The following is a 12,685-nucleotide window of genomic DNA, read 5'->3' on the forward strand; positions in this document are numbered from 1 at the left end:
AAATTATTTACAATTTTGTGTTTGAATGGATAAACCCACTGCCTACGTACCATCTTAAAAAAGATTAGGATCAAAACCTCGTAGTTCGGGGTAAAAATCTCAAAATAAGTTGGTGAATTGATTGGTCCAAAAGCCTTAAGGTCTTTTGTTATCCAAGGGAGAAAACTCAACCTAAAAACCACAAATCCACCATGTGAGGATAGCTTCAACATGCTAGTGAGGGGTTAACCCTATAATAAGCATGGAAGACTCATTGTCCATCACTAAGGATATAGGTGAGTATTATATCAACCCTAAGGATAACTCAAACCTAATAGCTAAAGGTTATGAAAAAAACTTTTGGTAAGAAGTGCCCATTGAAACCACAAAAGCATTTGAATGAGTTATGTTTACCAATGAAAAGTATTTACAAAATATGGTCAAAGTTGACTTAAGGATTCAATTCAAAATAAGTGTTATGAAAAGAAAGTTTGAAAATCAAAAGCATAATGCTTAGGTTTCTAATGTTTGAAAACAAATGTTAATGTTTGCACCAGAGTTTTGGCTTGGGTTAGAGTGGAGGGAAGAAGAAGAATGGCTAAGTCCTAAACATACAAAGGTGAAGGAAAAGAAATAAGACCAGAAATGGAGTTCCCTTCTTGAGATCATAGTGATGATCCAAGTAGCCCCCGTCCCTTGGAATAAGCTTGCAAATAAGCAAATACTCAAGCAATCAATCAATCAAGCAAGCTCTTAGGAATCTTCCAATGACTCTTGTATCTCTCACTTTAGATGCACATGACAATGGTTTTTCAATTTGGCTCAAGTTTGGGATCCCTAGCACAAGAACACACACATCAAAAAGTTCCATAAGGCAAACAATGAATGGACAAAAGTGAGTTTAGAGATTAGGTCCTTCCAATTCATCTTCAACATTAAGGCCTTTTTACTCCATTTTTGCATAGGGAATGTCCTAAAGTCTAAGTCCTTTTTGTCCATTTTGCATTTGGTTCACAACAATCAAAACAAAACACAAGCACAATAGTATATACACAATTATGTGCTCAAGTGAGCAAAAGGCAAATTGCATTAACATAAAATGTGCTCAAGTGAGCAAAGGGCAAAAGCAAATGAATAATATGTACAAGAATATTAAATTGCATTAATGTAAAGTGCAAGAATTAAATGTTAATGGTCAATAGTTGGTGTTAGTGTGCCATAAGGCAATTTAGCGCTATGTTAAGCAATCGTAAGTGGACTAATGTAGTAGTCACACCTATCTGAGGCCGGTCAATAAAATATAGGCAACAAACATAAGTTAGAGATCTTGATTAGTAAATCAAGCTCCTACAACTTGCCATGCCAAAATAAAGTGAGAAATGATCTAGTATTGATTTAGGTTTTCATGCTTGATTAAGAAGCAACCTATCCTTAATGCAAAGCCATTCACTTGATCTATGACCAAGATGAATTAGATTTGAATCAAGGAAGGTTAAACCTCCCATACATCAAGGCTAACCACCAATCTTTAACTCATTGATCAAAAAAAGAAAAAAAGATGAAGAAGAAGATGAATAAGAATGTACATTAGTTGATCTTAAAATGAAATAAGCAAATTGCATTGACCAAAGACAAATGGAATCAAGGTCAAACACTAGTAAACAGAAGCTAAATGAAACTTAGAAGTCAAGAAACAAATAAAATATTTTTGGTATTTTTCAAAATTAGAATAATACTTGAATTAAAATAAACAATTAAATGTCAAACTTCAATCCATCTCAAATCAACTTTGAAAAGTCCAAATGGATCATCCTAACCAATAAATGCACAATTTAATTGCCTCTGATGAGAGGACTTCAGCCAAACCAATAAATGCATAATTTTGTGTAGCAACCTCTGAAAAGTGGATCTATGGAGCATAATTCCTCTTAGCTATTGATTGCAGTGTGATCTAGAGATGAAGATGAAGCAAGGCCAAGGAATTTTGAGTCTGATAATCAACCAATGAAGTTGAAAATCAGATCTGAAATTTTGAAATGAAAGAGTGAATTCCTTTAGGTATGGCTATGGAGTGAGTTTTGCAGCATAACAGGCGCCTTCGGGTTGTTGAATAATGAAGCCAAGCACTCTTATTTATAGCAATTGGCAAGGCAATGCATGAAAGTTTCATGTGCATGAATGAAGAGGGCCTCCATGCATGGGCCTGTACAGGCGCATGGAGGGCCCAAATCCTATTGGTTTGGCAAGCTTAACATCAGCAAAGAAGTTTTGGACGTGCAGATGAGGTGTAATTGGCTTATGCAATGAGTTTTCAAGTAGTTTCCAAAAATGCACCAAAATGTTCTCCTCTTCGAAAATGCCTTTTCCAAAAATAAAACATGGCCTTATGGGTAATGGTTGGAAATATCTTGACATGAGGATCAATTGTTATGTTGAGCAAAACTTCATTTGGAATTGGGAAATTAGTGAAAATTGGCCATAAAGTTCAAGGTGCAAAATGTGTGTATGTGAAAAATTCCAAAATGGGCCAACTTCAAGCCCTTCTGTTTCATTGATGAAAGCCCTAAATGACAAAAACCTTAACCTCAAAGTTGTAGATCGTTTCAAGAAAATCAATTTGGACTCATAGTTTGCATCATTTGGAGTTTTGATGAGAAAGTTATGGACACTTGAAGTTGGATTTTTTCACATTTCAATGCATTTAGTCCAAAGTGACCTATAATGTTTTGCATTATCACATGTATTTATTTTGGGATTATGAAAAATTGTTCAACATAAAAAATTAAGTATACATCTTAAACTTTCCAATTCACTTGATCCCACCTCAAAATCATAAAAAATGAATGAGTTATGTCCTTGGGAAGGTGACCTAAAATTAGGGTTTCAGTCAAAATGACCTATAATGTTTTAAAATGTATGATGACTTTAAAAGCTTCAAATAAATTATTTATGAACATGAAAGTTGTTCATATGGTTATTAAGAACATTGTTTCTCTTGGGGTCATCTCCATTTGACAAACACATCAAACGTCAGGTCTCAGTGTACTTCAAAATAGTCAGATGAATTGACTGATCAACTTCTCAAGTCCAAGCCTCAAATCTTGAGGAATTGATGATTTAGGACACTCAAATAAGCTCATATATGCATGAAATGATGAATGAAAGAACTTCCCTTGATTGTATTTGATCATGGGTTGAGGTTGTTTCTCGAGCAAGGCACAGTTGATGAACAAATGAATTAGGGTTTCCTTGGGAAACAAGCCTCAAGCCCTTTGGTTTGCTTTGATCAAAATGACAAATTGAGATACTTGGGAGGAATATATGATGAATGAGAGCTTTGGGAACCATTGTCATTCTTGCTTTCATCTTCACCTGGCCATATCAATGAGCATAGGGTCTCCTAGGAGCCTTGGATCTTATGATTGCTCAAGCTACAAAATAAAAGATGTTAGTGACATATTTTTGTGCTTTTGGTTAGTAAACAAAGTAAGAAAAACAATAATATGCAATTCAAGCATGCTTGGTGATCTCAAACTAACTCACAAGTGTTCCCACCCAAAGGTTAGGAGCCAAGATGCTATGATCCTTGAGGCAAAAATGCAAATGCAATGATATGATGCCATGAGGGATCTTAGGGTCAAAATTAGGGTCTTACAGATGCCCTTATTTAAGGTCATTCTAGACAGAGAAGTGAAGGTTAAAATATTCGTCTCGACGAGGTAGAATAGGCTTAAATAGTAACAAAGAGACGAATTTTGGTCCCTAAGATACCTCATGATGCAAATGTATGTACGCAAAAGGTAATACTTTGTGGGGATATATGTCCACAATGAATAAAAGAAGTCAGGAGAAACTGAAAGTCCATATGAGTAATACACTCATAAATGGGACAGAGACTCTAGGGAGTTGGCGGGGAGAAGAAAAGGAATAACAATGCCTGAGCATGTCACGACTTAAAACTTGCTGAGAGACACGGATAGATTCCATGAAAATAAATCAATGGAAAGACTCAAGCCGACGCAAAGATGCACGTATTGGGGAATATGCCAATATAGCAGAACTATCCATAAAGGATACCTCGGATAAAAAATCAGACTCAGGTGGGGAAAATCCACTAAGGGACTCCGATGGGGAATGTCCAAAGAGGACCCAGCTGAGGAAAACAACAAGGTATTACCGGTTACTGGGTAATAAACTCAAAGAGACATGTGATCAAAACACCGGTATAAGGGTGAGAAAATAAACATGCTCGGGGAGAATGAATATCTAAGACCGGTATAAGGGTGAGAGATATCAATCATCCAAAACATTTGAGGAAGATCCGGAAAGGTATATTTCAACTCAGGAAAATCTGACTCCACATGGGACCAAAGTCGTAATAGGGAGCAGAAGGGAAAGAACACCAGGGATACCGGTTACTGGGCATATAATAGGTGACCAACCAAGCGTGAATTGGGGAATATTCCCAAAACACTCATCATCCGAAGGGAGGGCTGAAAAAGCAAACTCGATTACAGGATGGACATTCGATTCCATAAGGAAATACGAATCTTACTCGACTGGGGAAGAAAAAGACTTCGACCAAAGAGCGCATGAGATACATTATCTATTACCGTCAGAACGTAGATAACATACTCGCATGAAAGATTATCCATAACCGGTTACTGGGTTAATAAAGGATAAATCGACCGAAGAGAGAAAGGACATCGAGGTACCGAATGATGACCAATCAAAGGGGAGAAACGATCATTACCAACAAAAGGGGTGAACGAAAGATGACTCGCCGGGGATACATTGCTTTATCAGAGCAATTATCCAAGAGATATATCACCAGTTACTGGGAGATATACTCGAAAGGTGGAGGAATATCAATACCGAATATTGGATAACGATAACCGTCAAAGAGGGGATTACATGTACCAGTTACTGGGTAGAAAACCACGGAAGAGAGTAACCGCCATCTGTAACACCCTTCTAAAATACCCCAAATATTTAATTAAAATAACAACATATCAATCAGAGTAATATGCAATCAAGGGTGTCACACAATTATTTCACACCATTCATCATAATCTTTAGTCATGCTCATTATTTAACTCAAAACATAAAGTATTGCACAATACGCAGCTGATAGAGATCAAATCGATCATTCAAAACATGTAACACATTACATGTAAAATGGTTCACAACCACCAATAAAACAATTAAAACAAGTTAAAACATCCCATCCCGATGTTACATCTATCAGAGCACGACCCACTACGGAGACTACACTAGACTCCAAGCACTAGCTTCTACTCAACTCATTGCTCGTTACCTGAAAAATAGTTGTAAGGGTGAGTTCCTCAATCGATATAATAAGCATTATAAAATATCATGCAATGTTAAGTAATTTAACACATTTCATCACCCAAATCAGATTACACATTCAGTAACGGCAACATCAACTCAATCATACTCAACATCAACATAACACACAACACACGTATAATACTGGAATACATCCATTCATATTATACGCCATACATCAATTATGCAATGAGACTCCATGCATGCGGTACCGACTATTTGTGAACATATAGTTCACCTCACCGTCCAAATCCAGGCACGGCTACCAAGCCCACTAGTCCCACTCATTTGAGACCTAGTGACTCACTCACTAATTCCTCACCATGGGAATTAGCTACCACCCCAAATGGGCCATGCTATGCACGCTAATCACCTAGCATGCAAACATCAACAACAGTCCAAAATGACTAACTCACTAATTCCTCACCATGGGAATTAGCTACCACCATAAAGGCCACAATATGCATGCTAATCATCTAGCAATGCAACATCAACAACAACATCCACAATGGACATATGCTCACACTCTAAGCCATACAACAGTCCATTCACAATTGCATACATAACATGTACATTCACAACATTATGCATACCATCAAACATCATCAACACATGTATCAAAACATCATATCATGTCAAATAATTAACCACAGTATTAGCACACTCTACTAATACCTATACTGCTCAAAATAGCGGGAATTAATCCCTATTACATCATACGCCACTATAGGCCAAACATCAATTATGTACACAACATTAAAATGTCAATTTTCTCACTTTTCAACAGTGTTAACCGGTTAACGCCCTGGGTTAACCGGTTAACGCAGGCAGAACACGCTTCTTGGCAATTCACAACAGTGTTAACCGGTTAACGCCCTGGGTTAACCGGTTAACGCAGGCAAAACAGCAATATTTTCACAATACAACACAGTGTTAACCGGTTAACACCCTGGGTTAACCGGTTAACGCAAGACAGAAAGCTGTTCCTGCGCTAACACAAAGCAGAATGCAGAATTCTCCGCATTTTCCGCCGTTGGAGGACCTTCGGACCTCCGATTCCAATTCCGTAAAAAGCTATACGTTCGGGAAATTACGACACACTCAATTACAGGTTCAAATTCCAATTTTTACACAACATATCCATCACAATTTTCAGCATTCAACAATCCCAATTAGGGTCAATTCAACGGTTTATCACTACCCATTACATGCTAACCCATAATACCCATTAAACGACGATAAACCCCCCTTACCTGATCAATCCGGCAAATCTTTGAGCTTCAAGCTTTTCTCTCCTCCAACCTTTGCCCTTGCTCTTCCTCTTTGCCCTTTCTCCACTTTCTCAATCGTTTCTCTGTTTCACGTGAAAACTCTTTTCACCAAAATGGAACTCTTCTTCCTTATTTCACACTTATATATTTTCCAATTTATATTATTATCCCAATAATAATAATAATTCAATAATTCCAAAAATAATAATAATAGTAATCCAATTATCTAATTAAATTAATAAATATATTATTAACTTAATTTAAATAATTATTATATTATTATCGGGGTGTTACACCATCGGTTAGGATGAACAAAATCAAGGGTTAACTCTGCAAGGGGATAAAAATGGGGTTTACAACTACCGGTAAGAGGGTAAAAAACCGCAAAGGTAGAACTTACGACTACCGATTACTGGGTAGAAGGCCACAGCAGATTCCGTTGGGAAAAAGATGGATAATTACTGGTTACTGAACAATCATTCATCTAAGTCACGGGAAAATGCAAAGGAAATAACAAGAGGAGTCAATCTAGGAACGAGCTAGAGAGACACAATGAAACAAAACTCAACCCTATGAGGATATAACTCAGGGGAGAAATTCCATTCCAGTACATATTTTTGGGAGGAAACTGAAATAACAATCATCCACGAGGACATAACTCAGTGGGGAATGTGGAAGAAAGGGTAGACACTTTCTGCCTATGGGATGACTCTATATGGAGAGATCAGACACCAACATCTGCTTGGGGAAATATATATCACCAAATAGCAGGAGATAAAAAAACAAAGATATATGGCAAAGAATGCAACATGAATATCTGAATGTTAAAAATATGCATGTATATGTGTGGTCTATGTATGATGAATGCTGAAAAACACTCATATCTAACACAAACAGGTCCAGGAATGCACAAACACCTGGTACTACATCTCAAAAGAGAAAGCCAGGTCCACTGGGGAAACTCCCAATCTGATGGGGGCAACAGATACCAGGAAACAGATGATCTCTGCAAGAAAAGGAGAACCAGTCACTCCGCTAGGAAGGAATCGACCCATCTTCCTCAGAAGTTCCAACGCCATTCTGAAATCAGGCAAAGTCTTGGCTGGGGAACCGAACAGGGGTACAATCCGTCATAGAAGCAACTTTACTGGGGAAATTATCCGGGGGAAGGATGAAACTCTGTGGGGAATAACCACCGATCAAAAAGTTTCGAACCCAACACATTTCCTTGCACTGCTGGATAAATCATCTCTGCCGAGGAGAAGAGCACACTACTCCACTGGGAATGGAAAGATAAACATTTTCGTCACCCGCTCTACTCAGGAGGAAATAACATATAGGTTCTAGGGAAGCACTGTTGAGGATGAACAAAGTCAAACCTGCTGGATATTCATGTAGGCGAATCCGCGGGGGGGGGGGGGGGGGGGGGGAGCTACAGACCAAGTTGTTGAGAATTCCAATCATGTTGGGGATTTCCTGCTCACTCTGCGGGAGAATTCCAATATGAATGAGGGAATACCAACTTCCTCGAAAAGATAGTATATCAACTTATCAATTTATAAGGGATTTTAGGTCTATCCACCCAAGGGATGACAACCATATAATTGATAACACAAATGCTAAATCCAGCCTTACTGAGGAGTTAAAAGTTTAAGGCCAAACTCCAAACTCTCTGGGGATTTGGTGGGATGTTAGAGATATACTCCTCCCAACAGAATGGGACCAAGGCTCCAGACTCTCTGGGGAACTTGGCGATGCTTAACTTTCTTCTGCGCTCGCGGAGGAGACAACCTAAAAGATAATGAAGAGGACACAAATATGCTGGGAATATGAACAAATGTCTTACCCTTTTGGAGATCATACTATCTTCGGGAGAGCACTGAAGATGTCCCAATTATCCTTTTTTGTCATTGTGAATGTTCACTTTGTTTAAAAAACAAATTATGAAAAATTTATTTATTTAAAACAATGATATTTATCAATTAAAACATGCAAATATTTGTTGAACAGAAACAAATAAGAGTGCAAAGAATTGGATAAAGGCTCAAATTTATTTGATGGAATGGTAGTCTCCAAATGGCAAGACTCCATGGATCTTTACAAATTTGAAATTTGTGATATATATTGGAAAATGGCTACATTGAACATAATGACCATTTCTCCACCAACTCTGAATCCAATGTATTTGAAGCTTCAGTTGACAATGACTGAGCGAAATTCCTTGACAGATAACAGTTGTAGAACAAAGTCTTGTCAGGATGCAGTTACTTGCCAAATCCCTAATTTTTGCCTAGATTGCCCCAAGGTGAGGTACTCAATCTAGTGGGATATATATTTTTTTCATGTCTCTAATTTTTGCCTGGATCGCCCTTTCGGGTTTTCAATCCATCGAGACACTCATTTTTGCCTAAGCCGCCCTTTCGGGTTTTCAACTTAGCGAGCTATTCTGTTTTTATTTTAGGCGAAGTATTTCTTGACTGCATCTGAATTCACAGGACGAGTGAAGTCCTCCCCATCCATAGTTGTGAGTACCAAAGCACCGCCTGAAAAGGCTCTCTTAACAACATATGAACCTTCATAGTTTGGAGTCCACTTGCCCCTGGAATCGGGCGCGAAAGACAAGACTTTCTTGAGCACAAGGTCACCTTCTCAGAACACACGAGGCTTAACCTTCTTATCAAAGGCTTTCTTCATCCTTTGCTGATATAATTGACCATGGCACATGTCAGTCAATCTCTTCTCTTCAATCAGATTCAGCTGGTCATAATGACTCTGAATCCATTCAACATCAGTCAACTTGGCTTCCATCAGGATTCTCATTGATGGGATCTCCACCTTTACTGGGAGCACAACCTCCATGCCATAAACAAGAGAGAAAGGGGTTGCCCCTGCTGAAGTGAGGACATATGTGATATCCATGCAAAGCAAATGGCAACATCTCATGCCAATCTTTGTATGTAACAACCATCTTCTGGACAATCTTCTTGATATTCTTATTAGCAGCTTCAATAGTCCTATTCATCTATAAGGAGAAGAATTATGATGTGCAATCTTGAACTTGCTACACAGCTCTTTCATCATCTTGTTGTTCAAGTTAGATCCATTATCAATAATGATCTTGTCTGGCACACCATAACGACATATAAGTTGGTTCTTGATAAACTTCACAACCACCTGCCTGATCACGTTAGTATACGACGCCACTTCAACCCATTTGGTGAAGTAATCAATTGCTACGAGAATAAACCTGTGACCGTTGGACGCTTTTGGCTCTATCATGCCAATCATGTCAATTCCCCACATGGAGAATGGCCATGGTGATGAAATCACATTCAGAAGTGTTGGGGGAATATGAATCTTATCCGCATAAATCTGACACTTGTGGCATTTCTTCACATACTTGCAGCAGTCAGACTCCATTGTCAGCCAATAATAGCCTACTCTCAACATCTTCTTTGCCATGGCATGTCCATTAGAATGAGTACCAAATGAACCCTCATAGACTTCAGTCATCGGTAGGTTTGCTTCGTGTCTATCCACGCATCTGAGCAAAACCATATCGAAATTCCTTTTATAAAGCACATCGCCATTGAGGTAGAAACTGCCAGATAATCTCCTCAAAGTCTTCTTATCTTTAACAGATGTCCCGGGCGGGTAAATCTGACTCTGAAGAAAGCATTTGATATCATAATACCATGGCTTATCATCCTTCACTTCTTCAACTGCAAATACATGAGCTGGTCTATCCAAGCGCGTCACAGTAATATTGGGAACCTCATTCTAGAGTCTCACCATAATCATAGAAGCAAGCGTAGCAAATGCATCTGCCATTCGATTCTCATCTCGAGGAATATGATGGAAGTCAACCTAAGTAAAGAACGTTGAGATCCTCCTCCCATAATCTCTGTATGGGATGAGGCCATGCATATTCGTCTCCCATTCACCCTTAATCTGATTAACAACAAGGGCCGAATTACCATAAACATCAAGATGTTTGATCCTAAGATCAATACATTCTTCCAATCCCATAATACATGCCTCATACTCCGCCATATTATTCATGCATTTTAAAGTTAACTTTGCTGTAAAAGGAAAATGTGTGCCCTGAGGAGTAATAATCACTGCCCCAATACCATTTCCATATTGATTTACAACGCCATTAAACACCATGCTCCATCGGGAACCAGGCTCTGGTCCTTCATCGAGCGTAGGCTCATCGCAATCTTTCATTTTCAAATACAAAATCTTCTCATCTGGGAAGTCATACTGAACTGACTGATAATCCTCAATTGGTTGATGTGCCAAATGGTCAGCCAAGATACTACCTTTAATAGCCTCCCGAGCTCGATACTCGATATCATACTCAGACAACAGCATCTTCCAATGGGAAATCCTCCTAGTTAAAGCAGGCCTCTCAAAGATATACTTGATTGGATCCATTTTGGATATCAACCAAGTCGTATGATTCAACATAGATTTTTGATGGCGTTTGTAGAAGCTGATCTACAACGTTGTATTCACTCCTTTTGATGAGCCTCATCATCTCATCATAATCCTCTTTTATCATGCCACTCTGGCCAGCAGGGACAGGAGTTTTGACAGCGGTGGCAAGTTTATTAGCAACAAGTGTCGGATTCAGAGAAACAGTAGAGTTTCCAATCGGACGAACAACGCAATCAACAATATCAGCCCTTCTGGTATCAGCCTAGGGTTTCGGTGGAGCCGAGAAAATGCGACCGCTACGGGTCAGGCCGCTGACATCAGCGATGTTAACAACAGAGGTAGAGGGTAGGGGCACCTCCTTCCCATCTTCCAATGCCACAGCATTGTGACGATAAGGGACAGCTTTATCAGAAGAATATGGTACAGGGCCAGCTGGTTTAATTATGAGAGAGGGAGAAACGTTCTGTTTGATGCCATCATATCGGATGACAACAGGCTCTGGGATCCTGAACACTGGTGATATCACATTAACTTCATCATCCCCATCGTGATTCTGAAGTATTTCAGTTACACCTTCATCCAGCATTTCTTGGATGTCTTTTCGGACTTGACGACACCCTCTCTGATTGATAGTGCAAACACAACATCTATCATGGTCATGCTCATAATGACTGTATTCACACAACAGTCTGTGAATCTCGACCAAGGATTGTCGGATATGGCTGACATATCGGACCTTATATTTACCAGGGCAGCCCTGGACCATGTTGACAGCAGATTTCCCATGCTCGGGCAATGGGTTCTTCTTGACGTTAGGACCTACGTCCTCGAAACACAATACACCGCTCCTAACAAGGTCTTGAACCTTGGTCTTCAGCGGGTAGCAGTTCTCCACATCATGTCCGGGGGCGCCGAAATGATAAACACAATGAAGCTCTGGCTTATACCACCACTGAGGGTTGGTAGGTATAGTCGGTGGGTCACGTGGAGTGATCAGTTTTCTCTCTATCAAAGAGGGATAGAGCTCTGCATAGGTCATGGGAATAGGATCAAAACTGACCCTCTTCCTATCATAGCTTGTACTGGTCTGATTATTGTTTCGAGGCTGGTAGGCCTGCTGTTGAGGACGTTGATGTTGTTGTTGATATTATTGATGTTAATGTTGCTGGTTATTATGCTGATAGTGCTGGTTTTCTCTGAAAACAAGTGCTATGTGAGCCACCTGATGCTGATTACCGGCGGGATGCACGGTCTTCCTCTTCACAAAGGGTCTTCTAGATTTAACATGGGAGGTCACATCATGTGCCTCACCATCTTTCTTCTTTCCAAACGTCCCATATTGTTTGACAAAAGAGCCTTCTTCTCTAGTCAGGCGCCATTCCCTGACTCCTTCCTCCAGACGCATCCCCATATTCATCATCTCGGTGAAATCAGAGGGAGCGCTGGCAATCATCCGCTCATAATAAAATGAGCTCAAGGTCTTCAGGAAGATCATGGTCATCTCTTTTTCTTCCAGCGGAGGCACAATCTGTGCGGCTAGTTCTCGCCACCTCTGGGCGTACTCTTTGAAAGTTTCCTTGTCCTTCTGGGACATGGCTCTCAATTGATCGCTACCGGGAGCCATATCCACATTATATTTGTAT

The sequence above is a fragment of the Lathyrus oleraceus genome, chromosome 7 (assembly GCF_024323335.1).
Source record: "Lathyrus oleraceus cultivar Zhongwan6 chromosome 7, CAAS_Psat_ZW6_1.0, whole genome shotgun sequence".
Lineage (NCBI taxonomy): Eukaryota > Viridiplantae > Streptophyta > Magnoliopsida > Fabales > Fabaceae > Lathyrus > Lathyrus oleraceus.